Source organism: Helicoverpa armigera, chromosome 6, assembly GCF_030705265.1.
Source record: "Helicoverpa armigera isolate CAAS_96S chromosome 6, ASM3070526v1, whole genome shotgun sequence".
NCBI classification, from domain to species: domain Eukaryota; kingdom Metazoa; phylum Arthropoda; class Insecta; order Lepidoptera; family Noctuidae; genus Helicoverpa; species Helicoverpa armigera.
Genome location: NC_087125.1, coordinates 2,252,050 through 2,260,628, shown reverse-complemented (window position 1 = coordinate 2,260,628; position 8,579 = coordinate 2,252,050). Strand labels below are relative to the sequence as shown.

General features: G+C 33.5%; 1 non-coding gene across 1 annotated transcript; it reads left to right on the top strand.

The window, feature by feature from the left end:
- The first annotated feature begins 3,682 nt into the window (after positions 1-3,682).
- Positions 3,683-3,756, top strand: Trnan-guu (transfer RNA asparagine (anticodon GUU)). Its single transcript has one exon. It is a non-coding gene; the product is annotated as a tRNA-Asn (tRNA).
- The last annotated feature ends 4,823 nt before the right edge of the window (positions 3,757-8,579 follow it).

Below are 8,579 nucleotides of genomic sequence, written 5' to 3'. Positions count from 1 at the left end.
TAGCGCGTTCAAACTATTAACTCTTCAGCTTTATATTTAACCCTAAAGTCGCTGATGGATAACTCTCGTTTGCTTTTAGGTTTTAATAACCAACTCACAACTTAGTTATGAGGTTTTAAAAATGCGTTAGTGTAATGAGCCTTAACTAATGGGTTAAGTAGACTCGGGTGGGTTATACGATAATTTGATTTTGATTTAGTTTAAGATAAAGCTAGAACTCTAAATTGAGATTTAATGTGATCGTCGAACCGGCTTAAAAGTTTTGATATGTTGCTGGCATGATTTAAATTATATGATTCTAATTGAGAAAATTAATGAATTAGAACTGAGATGAAATGAAGGTTTCTAAAATGTTTAGTAAATAAATGAGAATAGAAATGTGAGTTATTTGCTTACAAAACACAATTATACCTATGAATGTGGAGCAAATATTTTTGTAGGTATCCCAGTGATATGAATATGAAATGTGCGTAATGTATGAAATGTCGAAGTAAAATACGTTTCGAAGTAATTTTTTATTGCAAATAGGCCTATGAAAGCTCTTTTGAAACAAGAGGGAGAAGAATCAGCATGAAACTCCATAGATAGATAGATAGATATTCTTTATTAGGTACACCAATGTTACATTTTTGATCTTAAACTAGGTATTTAAAGTAGGTGACATAATGGGCGGTCTTATCGCTAAGGGTCGGTTCATATCTGACGGAAAATGCGTCGAGCGTATCGTAAATGTATGATCGACGCACTAACGCATCATCGGTTATGTGTGAATGATTGAATGTTTTACCGTATATTTGTCAGTTCTGGCGTTACGCGACCGATAATACGCGACGCATATTCCGTTAGATATGAACCGACCCTAAGAGCGATCTCTTCCAGACAACCTTAGGATGGATAGACTCATTTTTTTTTTGTTTACCTACTGAAATTAAGGTAAGTAAGGTAAGGTTTTAACTTAAATGACATCAGCTTTAATTGCAGGGCTCTTTGTAGGTACATATCTATTGAAATCACTGAAAAAAGTCCATGGTTAACATAAATGGCGATTACTATCCATATACCTACTTAATTCATTCAACCAATCACACCAAGCACTTTCTTTCTTATTCTTTAAAAATTAATACACATAAGAAAGAAAGAACGCAATACTCTTCGGTCTAGTCAGAGAGCTCCAAGATCTTGAATAAACACAAATATGAATCAGCCATCAACGTGGGTGTCTCAGATAAATCAAGTGAGCATGATTTGCGCAAATCACAGGTAAGGATCTACTAAGATTCCTTGCGGTGTGGATAAGGAAGTGAGGGAGTGTTATTATTATTTCTGCGTCGTATTTTTTATGTGGTACAAACAAGCAAAAATACGGGACAATACTAACTCAATTCAATTAAGCGACTTGACAAGCAAAAGAAGTGACTATGTTTATCCAACTGAGCCAGAAGAAGGACATTTATAGGTTACGATTGCATTTCTTTGAAAAGTTTTAGTTTTCTGGTACTATCAGCAAGAAATTTCTAGATATATTGGTTTGCTTTTGGTTTCTAAGATGATTCATTTGTTGAGTCTAATTTTGTGTTTTTTTTTCAGATAGCGTTAACTACATCGACTCGAAGAAATAAGTACCTTTTTATCAGTTATTATTTACCCAAGTTTGTTCCAGATTTAAGACTGACGTGATCACCAAACCATTCGCCAACGGAAGTTAACATAACTCTAATTAATAGCCTATAATAAAAATTGCATTTTAATTACAGACAGTCCAGTGCAAAAAATCCAAGACATTTTACAAGGTGCTTACTCACAGATGATTTAGGACTCATTCTCGGAGCAATAAATAAATTGGACAGTCATTGGCCGTTTATAGTTCTACGAATATAGACTATGTGAAAATAGCTATAGATGATTCACACTATAATTATTTTATAGGAAACTATCCTTGATCTGCACTAATATTAAGCTAAAGACTTTCTTTGTTTGTTTGAGCACGCTAATGTCAGGAACTACTGAACCGATCTGAAAAAATATTTCAGTTGCAGCTAGCCTCTACATATTTTAGATAGACTTTAGGTTTTTAACCTGGTGCGCGGAGTTGTACCTACAAAGCACGCTCATTCTTTATGCTCTTTAAAAGCCAAACTATCTACAATAGTTACCCAGTAGAAAATATATTTTAGGTCTATTTTATTAACACAATAAAACCATTATTGTTTCGCAGAAGGACAAGAGCCACTATGGACGAAAAGCCAAATATTGGCTTTAGGCATATTTCTAAAGGCCTATTTATTTTCATAATATTTTTCTAGACTGTATTTTTAAAATAGTGTATTTTTATAGTCGATCATCCTGCGAGCCTTTTCCCAACCATGTTAGAGTCGGCCAAAGTCGGCTTCCAGTCTAAATGCGAAAGTAAGTCTGTCTGTCTGTCCGGCTTATACTACAAAACTCTTGAACTGATTTCAGTGTTTTAAAATCAAAAGTCATTTATTCAAATTAGGCTCCAAAACAGCACTTTTCGAACGTATGAAATTTACAAAAGACATCCCCCAAAACGTCCGCCCGTCACCACTTCCTATGTGTTTTTGCTGGGAAGAAGTGGCGCAACAAACTCCCCAGCAACGATTCATGATACGTTTGTTAACACATAGTTGGGTATATGACTTATTTTATCTACAGCCTGATAAATGACATAGGTTTCTATTTATCCGGATACGAGACATTTTAATATGTTTTTTTTTTACTATATTTTTCGTGATATTTTTAACCTAAAATTAATTAAATTAATTTTAATCATGAAACATCTAAATACAATGCACATTATGTGAATAATGACTGCACGGGTATTAAATTTTACTGCCCACATTAAAAGTTTATAATTAACTGCTGCCACGACACTAATATTATAGTAATTAATTATATGTAGTTACCAGCTGTTGTGTCATATGATAACTAGATAAATCCCTACTATTATTATAAATGCGAAAGTAACTCTGTCTGTCTGTCTGTTGCGCTTTCACGTCTAAACCACTAAACTGATTTTAATAAAATTTGGTACAGAGATAGGGTTGACCTTGAGAAAGAACAGACTTTTGAAGAATTCTCTTGGAAACGCGATATAACCGAACACTAAGCGGGCGAAGTCGGGCGGAAGCTTGTAATAAATATGATCCTTTTTTGCGACAGTAGAAGCATTCCATAATTTCCTTCGCTCTCCGGACCAATCCAATACAATACAACTCTTACAAAATGTGTAATTATCTACCTAGACTTTTCTAGACCCGGTCCAGAGAGCAGCTGAGTTTTTAATAAATAAAACTGGGTAACATAGGTACATAGCTCTTTCCATTTACTTTCAACTGCGCATACGCAAACGATTATCTTCAAAAGTTAGTCCTAAAATAATGACTTGTTAAATGGGTGACATATGAATATTACGCACCTAGATAAAACTATGGCGTTTAAAGAAATAGGTTATAACTAAAACTGATTAAAAAGTGTTTTATTTCGACAAGTGTTTGTTTTAACACATTTTCATTCGTACGCTCCTTGTATCAAAATTTTAAACTCTTATCAAAAATTAAACATTTCTATTGATAACCTCACGACTCGCGACAATGACGTCATCATGACTAATCATCTATGCTCGCTATAGATATCACACGACTATTTCGGGTGCTCAGTCATCGCCTCCGTGGCGCAATTGGCTAGCGCGTTCGGCTGTTAACCGAAAGGTTGGTGGTTCGAGCCCACCCGGGGGCGTTTCTTTTTGTACTATTCTAAGAAACCAAACATTTTTTTTCCAACTAATTTTCACAGTTTATTTCGTGAAAATCAATATTATTTAAGTCCCTAATTAAGCTATTCTCATTAAAGCTTTATATAAATCGCTGAATGAATTAAGGAAAAATAACTGCTTGTTTTCAATAAGGCCAAAGGTTCAAGAAAATACACGTGTAAGCAAATCGGGGCAGTCTCTAAGGGGATAAATATAAACTTATTCTTTTTCTTTGTAAAGTTAAGTTTTAACCAGTAATAGATATAATATACCTACTTATATACTCGTGTATAATCTGGCTCACAGTCAAGTTTCCATTTTGACATTGTAACCCAGTGTTCTACGGGTGAAAGAGATAGCGCTATACAGGTTGTATATGTCCGTCTCTTTTTAAAACTTCACTCATTCGGTACGTCATTATATTTTTATCACCTTTTGTAGGAAAAACTGTTTCCACCAAAAGTGTGACTCAACAAAATTATCTAAAAAATTTTGAAATTATAAAATGCCACGCTGTATTTAGAAGATCTAGGAGTATCATCAACTTAAGGTCTTACATATGACATAGTCCGTTAGTTTTTACGTTAAATGTGAACCAGAATAACCACTTCCGAATAAAAATCATAATAAAAATAGTTACAGTAACCTAAATCTTCACTAACCTTTAACTCCAGAATTAAAACCACGACAAAATACTTATTTCATTCATATAAACGACAGAACTAGGTGGGGTCGCAAACCTTTTGAATGGGTTCATTAAAGCTTACCCAGGAACTAGGTCCCGGCCTTATGTTGGTACATTTTGTAAAAATGTTGCTCACCACTGCCTTCAAGAGTTCAGGCTTGAAATGATTTTCGAAATAATATTTCGGAGCCTTTTGATCAGAGGTATATTGTGTGAGGTATTTTCTTGGTTATTTTATTTTTAGGTTGGTTTGTTTGATAAATATGGAACATTTATTTTGTTACATAACTTTGACGGCTTCGCACATGAATAGTAGAAGATAAATAAGGTGTCAAAAGAACCAAAAATAATATGACATAGAACATAATATGATAAATAATTACAACAAATATAGTACCAAAAAAATTACCATATAAAAATAAAAACAAACAAAACAGGTTATTTTTAAAGCAGTTGAAGAATAAGGAAATCTGATACAATATCAAGAGTTTTAAATATTTCGAATCAATAGAGCCACATCAAGGAAAAAACTTAATAAAATAATTTTGGGGAATCGTTCAAATGTGAAATTATGTTGGTACTCGTAACAAAATGTGGCACTAAAGATAACACACATTTTTAATTTCTTTTCCAATCTGACAAAGATAAAGCAATTAATTTATTACACTCTTAAAACCAATATGGCGTTTACAATGAATACCAATTACTTAAGCTACCGGCATTTTAGTCCAGGACCATATGTCTATCTCTTTCTTTTGTTATTAAATAGACAAGGATAGCAATAGTTTATGGAGTTACTAATTGGACCACCCGTTGGTACAGAACTTAATTACTATCTTATTTTGAAATCTGGATAAGACATTTTACTGATTAATTTAAATGAATGTACATAAATCTGAATGATTGTTTGAGAAATAGTTTTTATGCCTTGGGAAAGAAGTTAAAATAGTAATCTTTCTGTTTGCATTTAAACTGATTCTTTAGTTACCATTGTTCAACCGCCTTCTTTGAGTAATACCTTCCGAACCCAAATAAAATTAACTGATAATGTTATTCTGATGTATAAGCTACATTACTGTAACTAGTTTTTTGCGTGAAAGAGAAACAAACATCCATCAATACAAACTGATTTAACAATTAAGAACTGCATGTCCGAAATATATAGAAAATGGCAATGATGATACATACAATATTATGTATGAGGAAACACACTTTTGAAGAGATTGAGGTAAAAAGGAAAGAACACAAAAATTCAACAGCCTGTTAAATTAACACTAACAACCACAATAGTATAACTAAAACCCAACACCACTAAACTAAAACTAAAATCTAAAATCAGCAGCCATACCATAAAGACAGGTGGTACAAAAACCAGCGCTCTTTGTTACCAAGTTATAGCGGTAAAAACCTGGACAGGAGCGCCATCTGCCGGTGACAATGCGGAGATTTATCGTCTACTTGCGCCATGGAAGGTTCTCGGGGGATGTGGGTTGGGGGAGGGGAGGTAGCGGGAATAGGATACGGGATTTTGAAAATAGTGTTTTTGGGGTTGGTCAATGTTTCATGTTAAGGCGAGGAAGTGGTCAACAATAATTCCATAACCGGCACGCGCATCTAAGGCGCCAAAAGGGGTCGGAGCGTCTGAGCGGGGCGAGGATAACAATACGCGCGCTAGCTTATAACTAAAAGTCGTAAGCGACAAAATGGTTTTGTAATTTTATTATTTAGAAATGATAATTTGATAAAAAATCCTACTACAATTTTAAAGAGTATGTATATACTCAACTACTAAAAAAGTTAAGAGGCTTTAATCGGTCCCGTTTGCCCATAATATGTGAATCTCTTTTTAAAAAGAGGTATGTTTGATATATTTTTCTCTGTTATAAAAGTTACCTAATCATGTTTCTACAACTAACAAAATAAGGTTTATATCATGAACTTTCAGGTAACCAAGTTGTATTTTGATCCGTTTTGTATTTACTGAGAAAAATTGACATCCTTGGCGCCAAAAATTCCAATTCGTCCTCTTAACTTTAAAAGGTAAGTTATAAACAGGATTCTATGTAAAGATGATAATAACTACGAAATTATCTACAGAAGTTTCAGTCAAACTTTGAAACATAAGTTTAACGTTTATGAAGTAAATAAGGTACGCCGTAATCTTTTATGTCAAAAATTACCCTCATTGACCTTTCATTGTTTTTCAAGCGAAGTTTTCCAAAATGAAAAGGTTTCCAAATCTGCCTAAACATAACACTGGTTGAATGCCTACTGTATAATTGTAAACTCTTGATACTTGTACCAAACCCTTACAGCTGTCTTGCAGATTAAAATCCGCAGCATGTACCAATGAAGTCTTCTCACAAAACATAATATATCTGAGCGCTATACACCTAGGTATAATACTAGTTAATACCTCTTAGTTTACCGTGTATGTCAACTACCCGCTCAAACGCTACCAAGTGACTTTTGTCCCTTTTTCGTTTTGACAGTAAAGCGCACCCAAGTGACTTTTGTCCCTTTTTGCGTTCCAGTACACACATCACAATATATTTGTTTCTTTCTATTACACGGTGTTTTAATACCTTTTCTCTTTTCTACACGATTCTTAATACATTTCTTCATGCTAAGAATACGACAATAGTTCCACAATAGTTCATTCGGATTGAAAAAATAATGTCAAAGTCAGTCGTTCGTTGGTTTTCGCGCGTTAGGCGGAAGATTGTCCTTGTAATTTAATCATTATTTCGGTTATTTGTACGTATTATTGTATTAATTACGGTGTTATTATACAATAAGAATATAGTCTTTGTGTGTGCAAGCGAGTTTTAACCTAAGGGTTTAATAATTCAGCTTTTAAAAACATTCTTTTGTACAAGGTCAAACAATGTTTTTTTTTTGACTAGTCATTGTTTACATCTAAAAATATAAACATTCGAAGCTCAATGTTAACAAAAACCTGATACCACTTGAAAGAGTCATTCATTAGCTTGAACAAAAACAACACTTGAGATTGCTTATGTTACCAATGAGTCATAAAAAAAAACATCTTGTGAACTCGGCCATCTGGCGCAGCGGCGCGCCATTTTTTTTTCGAACAGTAGCGCTTTGTGCGAATTTTGGAGAGCTCTAATGACTTATTTTACCAAATGCACTTACACTATAAGTAACTGAAAATAATCCTCTGTTTTTAAAGTCCATTTACAGAAAATATTATAAAATAACGAACATATCGTACATTTTAAAAACCATAGCCAAAAAACAGGATACCACAAAAAATACTATTTCCAAAATTCCATAGTTTTGAGTCATATTTAACGAATGCCAGTGTAATGAGTGGCAGCCTGGAGGCAGGATCAATTTGAGGGTATACCGATAATACCTCTCAATTATCTCCACGCACTAATTTGTTCAATTATTTTCAACTGTTTTTTGGACATTTTGATGGATTGTTTTGGGATCTATGTTATCATATCTTTTTTTTACTTAATTGGAGTTTCAAAATCTTGAGAAATGAGAGAAGTAAGTATGCACTCAGTAAGTAAGCCTCATAACACCATATATATATATATTTTAATATATATGAATATATATTTTTTTTGTGCCGTTTTCACCAAAAGTAAATCGTTTTTTAAGAATGATTTTTCATAAGTATAGTCGTTTTATTAAAGTAAGTACACTTACACATGCGAAGCTTTTACATAAAATGTAAAATACGAAAAAAAATAGAAGCTTGTAATACAACATTTCTGTCTACTCATCCCGTAAAGTCACATTACACCCCGTAAAGCAATTTACTAAATCTCGTAAAGGCGCAGCGCACACTGCCATAAAGTTAATAATGCGCGTTGCAATTAAAGCGCGTCGCACACCTGAGGGCTTAAATATAATTCAAGCAGTTTTATTAAAATGCTCACAACATGACATCTGAACTTCATAAAGATTATTATATTCAAAAAAATATCTTTATAAAGTTGTAAATCTTTTACAAAGTTATTATACTCAAGCTTAGTCCGAGATATCTTCTATATTCACTGTGTAGTTCCACAATCCTCGCATTGTGTGTGCCGCGACATTTAGAGAAAGCGAAAAGCTTCGTATCCAAACCGAAAAGGCAGCCCG